Source organism: Haemaphysalis longicornis, unplaced genomic scaffold (assembly GCF_048455015.1).
Source record: "Haemaphysalis longicornis isolate Haplotype H1 unplaced genomic scaffold, Haemaphysalis longicornis Haplotype H1 scaffold_12, whole genome shotgun sequence".
In the NCBI taxonomy this organism is placed as follows: Eukaryota; Metazoa; Arthropoda; class Arachnida; order Ixodida; family Ixodidae; genus Haemaphysalis; species Haemaphysalis longicornis.
The window spans coordinates 73864050-73874172 of NW_027526225.1; positions in this window are offsets into that span (position 1 = coordinate 73864050).

Consider the following 10123-nt stretch of genomic DNA (forward strand, 5'->3'; position numbering starts at 1 on the left):
CGATTATTTTATTTCAGTGGCTGCCATTTTCTATACGGCCCAACACCGACAGTTTTTCTCAGATTGGGGCGCTTAAGCCTTACTCCCTCTTTAACTTTCTTATTTAATTCACCTGTGTCTAAGGTCTCGCACAACAGTGTTTGTAGCATAAGTGATTATGTTCAAGGGTCCATACAATCGTACAGCTAAAATGTGTATTTGGGAACGAAAAGGAATATTTCGGAGTAGTGCAGACGTAGACACCTCTAATAGCAGTGCAACATGAGTTCTTCAGCAATGAGTATCTCTCTCCTTGGGATTACCCGGGCTTCCTTTATAGTAACTTCGAAATAGGTAGAAGTTTCATTTAATTGCTTCTTATTCTTTGGTTTTTCAGAGCATGATTCCAATGAGTAATGTAGGAAGCCTGTTTATATATTATTCATCGCAATGCTTGATAAGGACGATCTCGCCCTAGTTTACAAACATTACCTTCAGAGCTTTGAGCGAATTATTTATTAGTTTCAGCTGGTTGATTCTTGTTGGTGAAGCTTCTCTTTTTTATAATGACTGCTTGTAATGGCTACGAAGCAGCGGAAAAGTGTAAACATCATTTTATGCCATAGCCTCAGTTTGGTTTAGTTGGAATTCCATATTTTTCCAGATAAATATGAAAGTGTCTGACGAATGGGTTCAATTTAAATTCAAGCGTTATTAATGCAACTAAGAAGCGTGTTTCTGCCCTACCTGAACACGTATCGGTCCTTAGCTGAAAAGAAGTTAGGTCTTAAAGGGTTGCAAAAAGTCGAAATCGAAATTATCTGCAACGGTATTAGTCCTACAGAGTAAAGTTAGCCGACAATATCAGAATGCGTGGCTTCCTATACTCATGGCTTCCTATACGTGGCTTCCTATAAAACAAACGACAGTACGAACAAACAAAAAATAAAGTCCCGCATCTTGCGTAGTAGTATTTTAGGTGAACCACGTGGACGACGTCAGGCCACGTGGGTGATCGTGATGTTCCGGAATCACCATCGGGGATCGCCTCGCAGGCGAGTTAGCCAACAGGTTCTAGAATCCGGTAGGTTTCGAAATTCCGTCCCAGAAGCTTCTCACTGATACCAGGTCGTCGGGAGGAAGTCCAAACCCACACACGATCCCCTGGACGTGTGTGGGTTTGGACGTCAAACTAGACATCGTTTCGACATGATTGTGACGTCGAACTATTGCAGGCACGTGCTCCAACGCCCAAAATGACCAGAGGGGTCATTCAAATTGGCGAGCCAACACAGCGCATGGTGCTCTCTCACAACCTTGAGCAGTCGTCCGTACACGTATGGGCGAACTTTTGAAATGGCCCATATAACTGCGACGCACACTTTCTCAGAGGCTGAGTAGTTTTTCTCCTGCTTCGACAGACCACGGTTGGCATAGGTGATTACTCTTTCGCAACCGCGTTGCTTTTGCACGAGGACAACACCCAAGCCTATATCACTCGTGTCCGTGTGCATTTCCGTTTCGGCCTTTTCGTCGAAACGAGCAAGCACGGTCGGGCTTTCCAGGCATTGTTGCAGCTCGCAGAATGCTTTTTCTTGGGCATTTTCCCAGCTGGAAGAGGTGCTATATTTCGTCAAGCGCATGAGTGGTTCTGGAATGCGTGCGAAGTTTGCGACAAAGCGCCGGTAGTATGCGCAAAGTCTGAACATTCTTTGCACGCCCTTCTTGTCTTTCGGTCTTGGGAAGTGCAGGAAGGACCCCCGAGGCGTTGACGGCATGGCTCAAAAACTTGAGTTCCTCGTACGCGAATCGGCACTTTTGAGGCTTCAGGGTTTGCCCCGAGGAGGGAATAGCCTTCGAGTACAAACTCCCGCCTTGCAAGTTTGTCGTCGACATTTCGGGCAAATACCACAACGTCGTCAACGTATAAGAGACAGGTGTGCCACTTCTAGCCAGCTAGCACGGTTTGCTTGACTCTGTGAAACGTTGCTTGTGCCATGCACTGCCCGAACGGCATCACCTTGAACTCATAAAGGCCGTCCGGGGTTATGAATGCAGTCTTCTCTAGGTCTCTCTCGTCCACTTCTATTTTCCAGTAGCCTGACTCTTTAGTTCCTTTTAGTTTAGTTTGACTCTTTAATTAGAAGTACTTCGCGTGGCAGAGGTGGTTGAGGACGTCGTCGATTCGTGGAAGGGGATACACGTTCTTTTTGGTGATTTTGTTCGGTCGCCGGTATTCAAGGCAAAACCTTAATGTGCCGTCTTTTTTCTTCACGAGTACGACCGGCGCAGCCCAGGGCTTTTCGAAGGCTCTATAAGTTCGCCGCTGAGGATTTCGTCCACTTGGGTCGGGATGGCTTCACGCTAGTGTGAGGAAACGCGGTACGGTGACTGTCGGCTAGGTTGGGCTCCACCTTCGGTTATAATTCGGTGCATTGGTAGACATGTCTGCCGTAAGTTTGAGTTCGATGAAAAACCTTCGCTGTAGTGACGCAGCAAAGCCAATAATTACTTCCGTTCTTCTACCGGCAGCGCCAGATTCACGTCGAAATAATGCGGAAGCTTGACGGTATCTTTGGGGTCGCGTTCAAAGCCGGCGACCGCAATCACGTCACTTGCTTCTTGCGTTTCTTCGAGGAACGCAATTGCAGTGTCCTTGTTGAAATGCTGGTACTCTTGGGGAAAATTAGTGACCAAAACCTGGGATTGGCGTTGCTGAAAGCGCGCAATGCCTCTTGCGACAGATACACCGCGGTCGAGAAGCAACTTTTTGTCACTCTCTATGATAGCATCGACGTTAAGGAGCTGCATCTTCAAAGCAGACGCTGATAATCAAGCTTGCGCGAGGCGGCAGGGTAACGTGATCATCGGTGATCCGTACAGCAGCATAGTGTTCGCGGTTTGGCTTCGGCGTGATGGAGTGAGCAGACGAAAAATTTACCGACTTGTTCTGTAGATCAATTTCTGCGCCGTTGTCCGCCAGAAAGTACATTCCAAGAATTACGTCGCGGAAGCAGCTAGGTAAAATGACTAACGCGGCAGGGTATGTGGTGCCGTCTATGGTGACGCGAGTTGGGCACGTTCTACTTGACGTTACGAGATTGCCAACTGCTGTGCGTTTGTGCGGACCATCCCATCTGGTCGTACCTTTCTTCAGCTTAGAAGCAAATTATCCTCTCGTTGCTGAGTAGTCGGCAACGGTATCTAAGAGGGCGACTACATCAAAGCCGTGGATTGACAACTGGACATCCGATGTCACCGTCCTGGAGTTCTGGGCATGTCGGGGCGTCGTATCTCGGAGTGTACGCGTTGGCGGTCGGGAACTGTGCGTAGTTGTTGTCGTCGGCTTCTCACCAGCAGGCCCGGTCATGTCCAGCATGCGTCGCACTGTTGGGCTGTAGTAGTGTTCGGGTGTCACGTCAGGGTTAGATCTGGTCGTCGGTCTGCGGGTACAGTGTTCGGTGCGTCCATGCGACGTTTGAGGGTTTTTGTTTTTGCACCGTTGCGCAACTTTACCTCCAGAAGGTGCTGCTTTTATTTTCCCCCAGGTGGGCTGGGGGACCTTCCACGTGAAAAGCCAGCAGTGCGACGGGGGTTCGGCGACTGGTACGGTGAACGGTTCAATCGGGTGGGTCCTGGGTTGGTGATGGACACCTATTCGTCGATCTCAGTAGGATGCTGGCTGGGCGGGATTGTGGTGCTTCCAAGGGGAACCCTCGCAACCTAGCGTCTTGTAAGCGCAGCGACGGTAGATGTGGTCGGCCATTCCGCAGTGATAGCACAGCAGACGATTATCGGGCGTTCGCCACAGGTCGGTCTTCCTAGGCGTCTGGTATTGGGCTACAAGGGTAGGGCGGGCGACAGTGGACGGCGGTATGGCGGGGCCTCCTGACGACGGGTTGGAGTAGGGCGGGGTCGACAAAGAGCTTCGGAGTAGGTCATCGCTTGTGGCTCGCGGAGTGTTTCGGGCTGAGTAGACGTCCCCAGTGCCTGTTGAACCTCTTCGCGGATGACGTCCGTCAGGAAAGCCACTTGAGGTTGCGGCGTCGTTAAAAAAAGCTCCCGAAGCTCCTCCCTGACCACTGCTCGGATGGTCTCCCGCAGTATATCGGAGCTTACAGTTGCGGCACCGATGGTCTTCGAGAACAGCGCGTTCGCATGGCGGTCGTACTCCCTCATTCGAATGTCGAGCGTCTTCTCCATCGTGGCGGCTTCAGACCCGAAATCGCCAACCATCTTAGGAGGGTTGCCGACAAGGCAACCAAAGAGTTTTTGCTTCACTCCTCGCATAAGAAACCGCAGTTTCTTTTCCTCCGTGATTTCCGGGTAAGCGCGGCGATACAGTTGCGTCATTTCTTTACCGAAAATCATGAGTCCTTCGTTGGGGTGTTGTGTTCGAGTTTCAAGCAAAAGCGCAGCTTTGTTTGCTCACCACGGTAGTGAATCTCTTAAGGAAGTCGCTTTTGAATTGAGTCGAGTTGGTCAAAGAGCTCTCATGGTTCGCGAACCAAGCTCGAGCTGCGCCTTCCAAGCACGTTTCATGCCGGAAAGTTTCTTCATCGTCCCACCTGTTGAAGATGCGGACGTACTTCAGCTTCTCAAACCATTCTTCTAGGTCTTCAGCGGGGGCTCCCCGAACAATGGCGGTTCCCGGGCTGCTGCAGGACGATTGTCGATGTTTCATCTCACACCATGGTGGTGGCTGCAGTGGTCGTTCTCTTGGGCCCTCCTGGTATAAGACCGAACTTGGGTAGTAAACCTTGCAGTCGGCGGCTGGCTCTTGTTGGACTGGCTTGGCGGCTTCCAGAGGTCGTAGGGAGCATACAGGGTGTGTACCCCGCACCTCACCAGATGTCACGAAGCAAAACACGGTGAAGTTGTCTTCAAGGAAAACAAGTTTACTGGAGCGAACTTGTGCTCCCCTAACAACTCAAAGAATACGCAGGCGGCGAAGCAGCAGTCAACTAAGTGACGTGCATAAGCGAGCGTCGGCGAGTCGAATGCCGCGGCATCTGCTCGGCGGGCATTTATCACTTGGCGAGAGGGTTCCGCGAATATTCAAATTGTCTCCAGAACGCCGTAGACCAAAGAAGATTTTTCTAGGCTGTTGACGCTACTTCGAAGCCTGTCCCTATGAAACAAGATAACACGTACGGCATAAACAATGGAACATGCGCTTCACTTGGCCTACGGATAACAAAGATAACATAGCCCGGCGCAGCCGGTCGGCAAAAAGAAAACATAAACATACGATCAAACTAAAGCATGGTTCGTGGCAACATTTCATCATCATTTATTGTACCCTTAAAGGCCCCTTGCGGGGTATTACACAAGCGGGGGGAGGCAAATTAATAGTACACACATAGCAAGAATACAGGCAGTACTATAGGAACAATGCCACATACATTCGTGTAAAGAAAGTAAAGACGTACAGGCATGAAAAAAAGAAACAAAAAAGAGAGAAGGGGGTGAGAGAAAGGTGAGCAATTCCAAGAAGTGATCCGTTCTCTAGTCCACCGAAAAAAAGAGCAATGAACTGATTGAGGGCGTCAGCCGTATGGCCTTTGGAACGCGTGCCAGTGCCCTACATATAAGGGGTCAGAAGGGCGCTGGCCTGCTGGCCTGCGTACTCTCACGCGGTCACAAGCCTTTGACGACGGTGGGCCGTCTATTCCCCTTGCCCTAAGAACCATGCCACGATGGGCGAAGCACCTGGAGTTGTGTTCCCCACTCCTAGCGCTCAGTACCCCTAAATATTCCCTACAGGAAAAGGCAGTGGAAGAACGACGTCTGCAGGCAGAGCAAGGAACGCAGCCCCCGTCTCCGAACAATGGGGGGCCGCAGACGAAGAAGCTCACCACGCCGGAACTGCCATCTTCGAAAAAGAGGCAAACTGGAGGAAGTGCCTTTACGTTGAGTCAAGATATCTACAGCGAACCCACGGAGCCACAATGGCTTGCGAGGGACTCCCCAGTCTGAGTACACACACGAGCTGCGTTCCGCAGAGCGGGGTTCGTGGAAGGGCGGCAGCGGCAAAAGGTTGCAAGGCGGCGTTGCAATGTAGGCCGTGTCACCTTTGATGAAGGAGCCGAGCCAGCTTCTAAACGCCGGGTTTCCACTTTTTGTAATTATGGCTGCGGGTGTAATTATATTTTTCAGACATGTAAGAAGCAACCACAAGTAAAAGCAATTGAAAAGGACGCTAAAATTACGCGTACATCAAGAAACGAGAAACAGAATATTGTAGGGTAATTTAGAATATAGGAGGTTAGAAACTCACGGGATTTAGAACGGTTTTGGTCTGCAACGACGGATTCTGGGAGGGAGTTTCATTGTTGTATTGCTACGGGGAGGAAAGATTTGTTGAAAGCGTTAGTGGAACCGTGAAGTCTTTGAATGCTCATAGAATTGAAGAGACGATGTGATGAGTGCACGGGTGAAAATAAAAGAATACACCCTTGTACATTTTATATATAAATGCCTATTTGGTTCACTGTCGGCTCGTCCACTTTCTCTCTCAACCACGGTCGCAAAATCTCCTCGACCTGGTGCGGCGTGCCGAAAGCTGTTCTCTGTATGTGAGGGCTATAGTTCTATTCCACTCCGGCGCGTTGCTGTGGCACTCGCTATGAGTGACGTGGCGGCGGTTCGTAAACTAACGAAGCGACAAAACGACAGCACCTTTGTTCTAAGGTTTATGAACACGTGGTTTGGGTCAGATGAGAGGAATAATGGTTCATATTCCTGAACTGAGTGTGGCGCAACATATTGGAGTGCATTATCATATGCTATGCCTCAAAACATTGCAGTGTTTGTGCTGTGGTCGTCTGCGACAATTCAGATAATGACGAGCCCATCCTCTTCAACAGCTTTCAGCACGATGATCGTCACATTACGCAGGCGGCCACGTTTAAGATTATTGGTAAAAAGATTGCCCTGCGGAGATAAATTAAGCCATGGAAATCTCGTGCAGCGTAAAACAAAGAAGCTGGAATAGAGTCAGACAAAAGGATTGGAGCAAAATTGCTTTCCTCATTCCCACCCTTCTTCCCATAACCCATCCCGATGTCCAAGTTCCCGTTCCCAGCAACCCACCCTATCCGGCTTTTTCCTAGGGGGGACAAGAGGGGTCCCCCCGGGCCCGCTCCCCTGGTGGTGGGTCGCAAGAAAGTCTTTCCCGTTAATTTCTCTCCACCTTCGGGTGGACAAAATTCTCTTTGCCGGTTGGCCCTATTTTTGTACTGTTGCAATTGGGTATAACCGGTTGTACTACGGTGGTACCGGGGAGCTATTGAAAGCTCCATTTACTGAATGTTTGCTGTTTCAGTGGCACCACCGGTTCGAGTTGTTGTGCCGATGCCAACAGGCCACAAATTCCTTCAATTCGGCGGCCGCAAATGACTTTTTCCTGTAATGATATTTCGTCAGCAACACGGCTGCAGTAAGGCTGTTTCCTGACTGCGCTCTTCCTCCCTAAACATGGAGCCGTTCTATACTAACCGGTCGCTTCATTACCCCCGTCCCACCCGCCGCGGTGGCTCAGTGGCTAAGGCGTTGCGCTGCTGAGCACAAGGTCGCGGGTTCGATTCTCGGCCGCGGCGGCCGCTTTTTTGATGGAGGCGAAAAGAAAAAAACGCCAGTGTGCACGAGATTTCGGCCCACGATAAAGATCCCCGGGTGGTCAAAATTAATCCCGAGCCCCCCACTACGGCGCGCCTCATCGCCTGCGTTGCCTCGGCGCGTTAAACCCTACAATCAATCAATCAGTCATAATCAATCATTACCCCGTCCCCCATGAAAAGGCAAATTACCAACAAACAGATCAGGTGCTACAAAAGAGCTGACTTGGATCGCCTTAACCATGAACTATCGCCTTTAGGAGTAGAATTTCTGAGTGGCATTTTGTTGCGTACAGTGGGAGAAACCTGGTTGTTAATTAACAACGCAATTATAATTCTCACCAATAAATACATCCCTGTCATCTCCATAGAAACCGATAGCACTGCTCCCTGGTACTCTCAGAAACTTCGTCGCCTAAATAACAAGAAAAAAAGATTGTTCAGGCAAGCTGACAAAAATAAATCCTCTGAATCCTGGCAACGGTACAAAGCATGTGACAACGAATACCAAAGATTAATCAAAGCCACCCGCCGAAAATTCTATGAGTATGACCTATCATCGATGTTAACAACAAACTCTCGACGCTTTTGGCGTGTCATTATTCCCAAGCATATTCGTGACATCGTCCTTAGTGATCAAACGGCACAGCAATAACTGGAACAGATTGTTCCGAACTACTCAACGAAACATTTTCATCGGTATTCACGCGTGAATGTTTAGACCCCTTGGTCCCTATCACCACTAACATCGTCCCTTCTATGTCACAAATAATTATTACTGATTCTGGAATTTATTCTCTCCTCACTAATCTCAAGAGTTTATCTTCAACGGACAATACAGGCCTAAATAAAACAATTCTAACAAATTTCGCACCAAGCATTTTTCCACTATTGTCAGCCTTGTTTTCTCAATCACTATCAACAGGCGCAATACCTCGAGATTGGAAGGCGGCCAAGGTGGTACCATTCTTCAAAACAGGTGATCGCTCCTCCCCCCTTAACTATCGATCTATTTTTTTAACAAGCATCATTTGTAAATTGCAAGAGCATATTTTACATTCACACGTCATTAAAAACCTCGAAGAACATAACCTCATATTTAAACATCAGCACGGTTTTCGCAAAAACTATTCATGTGACACACAAGTCGCCGGCTTCATTCATGACGTACATTCATTTATAGATGTGTGGAGTCCGAGTAGATGCCATCTTCCTAGATTTTTCAAAAGCATTTGACCGTGTCCCTCATCGTCGGCTCATTCACAAGCTTACTAAACTGAACATTGACCCTACTGTTATCACGAGGATAAAATAATTTCTTTTTAATAGAATGCAATTTACATCCGTTAACAATGACATGTCTAGTCCTGTAGCATCAAGTTTACCACACGGAAGCGCACTTGGGCCTCTACTTTTTCTAATTTAAATTATTGATCTACCATACGGCGTTAAATATAACATTAGACTTTTTGCGGACTGCGTAATATATCTAATATTCATTCAATCCGGCCTAAATGCTGTAAACACATGGTGTTCCACCTGGCTAATGCCCCTAAACCTTGCTAAAACAAAATATTGTCTTTCACTAATCAGGCACCCCGCCCATCAACATCTTTCATCTTAAACATCATGTGGAACAGGTTGCTTCGTACAAATACCTTGGCGTTCGCCTAACCCCTACCTTGAGGTGGAATGATCACATTAACCATACCCTCGCATCTGCAACCCGTCTCTTGGCTTTTTAAAACATAACTTCAAACATGCTCCTGCACACTTACGCGAACTGGCGTACACAACACTAATACGCCCTAAAATAGAGTACGCTTCAGCCATATAGGATCCGCATCAATATACCTAATAACTGATTTAGAAGCCCTGCAAAACCATGCTGCGAGCTTCATTTATTCGAATTATTTACGTCAGACCATTGCAACAGCATTAAAAATCGGGCCGGGCTTGAATCCTTATGCCATTGTCGTTGTATATCTCGTTTAACACTCTTTCACAAACTTTACTATCATGCGTCTCTTCAAAATGATTTCATGAGTGAACCTTCAGCCATCTTCCCGCGTTGTGATCATCCACACAAGGTCAAATGCATAACGTGTCGTTCACTCGCATTTGCTCAATCATTCATACCTCGAACCGCAATAGAATAGAATAATCTGCCACCACACATTGTCATCAAAACGGATGTCTCGAAATTTACAGATGCCCTTTGCAGAAGCATGCAGACCTAACACAATGTCACTGCCCCATTTGTACATTTATTTTCCTTTTTATTGCTTATCGTTTTTTCCGCAGGCTAGAAAATGTATTGTGACGTTGTATCAGTTTTGATATGGTGCTCCCTAAACTACTCTTTTCTTCTCTTTTTTTCTTTGCGAATGTTCTTTTTGTTCTTCTATTTTGTTTTATTGAAATTTTAATTGATCGTTTCCCCATTGTGTTTTGATGTAATACCCTCCGCCGGCGGGCCTTTAGGGTTATTTTGAAATAAATAAATAAATGAATTATTGGCTTGT